The sequence below is a fragment of the Condylura cristata genome, unplaced genomic scaffold, assembly GCF_000260355.1.
Source record: "Condylura cristata isolate star-nosed mole 26May11 unplaced genomic scaffold, ConCri1.0 scaffold00028, whole genome shotgun sequence".
NCBI lineage: Eukaryota > Metazoa > Chordata > Mammalia > Eulipotyphla > Talpidae > Condylura > Condylura cristata.
The window spans coordinates 12,176,280-12,178,061 of record NW_004567129.1 but is presented as its reverse complement, the minus strand read 5'-3'; the positions used below and the strand labels follow the sequence as shown (position 1 = coordinate 12,178,061).

Below are 1,782 nucleotides of genomic sequence, written 5' to 3'. Positions count from 1 at the left end.
CAGCGAGAGGCTTCACCAGAGACAGAGTGGGGAGCAGAACAGGCAGATAGATGAAGTACACTGCTGAGGGGAGCAGCAGGCGGGTCAGGAGAGATCTGCCATGCCATGTGGTCACCTCCAGGGCAGGCGGGAATAGAACTTTAGCTTCTTAGTGCAGTGCTTTAACCCGCTGCGCCACCAGGGGGGGCCCTATATTTATAATTTTTAAAGGAAAAAAATAATGGAAACAATTATATCAAAAGATCAAGGCCACATATGTTAGCTTTGGATGGTAAGTGCATAAGTCTCTTAAAACTTCATCTTTACTTTTCAGGATGGTTAAATATTAAAAAAAAAAAAAATTTCCTCACCATATGCCAGTTCTGACTGAACAGCAACCAGTTCTAATTAGAACAGGAAGGCAGAGGAGAATCCAAGTGCAATTCACAACTGTATGGTCCACCCAAGAATTGCGCACAGCAGCTGCTCAACACCTCTAGAACAACCCACCATACTCCCAAATGCCAAAGCAAGGCCCAAATTCCAATAAGACAAAGAGGTACAATAATACAAAGAGGTACTGACAAAGCAGAGCTGGAGAACACCTGTTCCACCCAGGCAGAACAAAGTTCTATAGGGGGCCTTCGACCTTACTGCAGGGTATGGTCTCAGCACTGTGAAGCTGTCTGCAGCCACTGAGGCACCAGATGGAGCCCGCTCAGGGAGCTGTCCCACGTGGTGCAAGCAGAACTCCGGGGCAGCCTCAGCAGTCAACCCACCTGTTCTGCTCCCCACTCTGTCTCTGGTGAATCCCTCAGCGGCTCCCACCTCAGTTCATATACATATATATGTATATATACATATAAAATAAAATAAATCTTATTTTTAAAAAGAAAGTTCCATACAGCCGAGCTGGTCTACAGCAAAGCTTCCCAATCCATGTGGGGATACTTCTCGATCCCTCCAACCCTTGGGCTAAGGGGGCAGGGATGCCTAGAGCAGAAAACGGCGTCCGCACCCCAGCTTTCACGCAACGCTTTTTTGTACTTGCGCCAAGAAAGTCGGCGCCTGAACAAACGGCTAAGTCGCATTCGTCCCCTCACGCAGCGTCGGTGCTCAGCTTTCCCGAGGCGTCCACCAGCGCAAGGAGGAGGCGCCCCTCAACAGGGAGCGAATCGGCGGCGGGGAGCACGGGGAGCCCACTCGGGTCGAATCCCCGCCCCGGCACTTAGCACGGCGGGTCCCTGGGCGTCTTTCCTAGTCCTTCGGTCCAACTTTTTGAGGGCAATAAACTGCAGAGCGGAGGGATCACAGAAGCACTGCTAACACAGAGGTACCGTGAAGCAAACCGCAAAACTGGAAGTAAAAAGTTTTCCAGTGACCTTAAAGGGGGCCAGGAGGGGGCGCCGGCTGGGCTAGTGGAGCTCCCGGGAGAGCAGCCGCGGCCCCGACTCCGCAGGCGGAGAACTCGGCTGGCACAGGGACCGCTCCAAGTTCCAGCCGTCCCGCCCCCGGCCGCGCCGCGGGCGCCTCCCCAGCAACGCCGAAAGAGCCGGCGTTCGGGCGCCTGGGCCCCGACCGTTGGGGGCGCCAAGAGCCTCCTCCAGCCGTTCGGTTCCGAGCCCGCCCGCAGCCCGCCACAGGAAGCGTCACTAGGCCCCGCGTCCGAAATCCAAATCCGGGGTGTTATTCCGGAACCAGAGAGCTAAGCCCTGGGGAGCAGCGAGCACCCTCTCACCTGAAGCCGGAAGGACGCCACCGAGCTCCAGGGTCCACGGAAGTGAGAGTCGCCGCTTTCGCCGA

At 55.3% G+C, this 1,782-nt stretch overlaps 1 protein-coding gene across 1 annotated transcript in view; it reads right to left on the bottom strand.

The window, feature by feature from the left end:
• RFWD3 (ring finger and WD repeat domain 3) overlaps nucleotides 1-1,782 on the bottom strand; it is a 27,286-nt gene extending 25,504 nt beyond the window's left edge. Inside the window, exon 1 of the mRNA XM_012730778.1 lies at nucleotides 1,718-1,782. The gene's annotated coding sequence lies outside the window, so the exon portion shown is untranslated. The remainder of the gene's footprint in view (nucleotides 1-1,717) is intronic.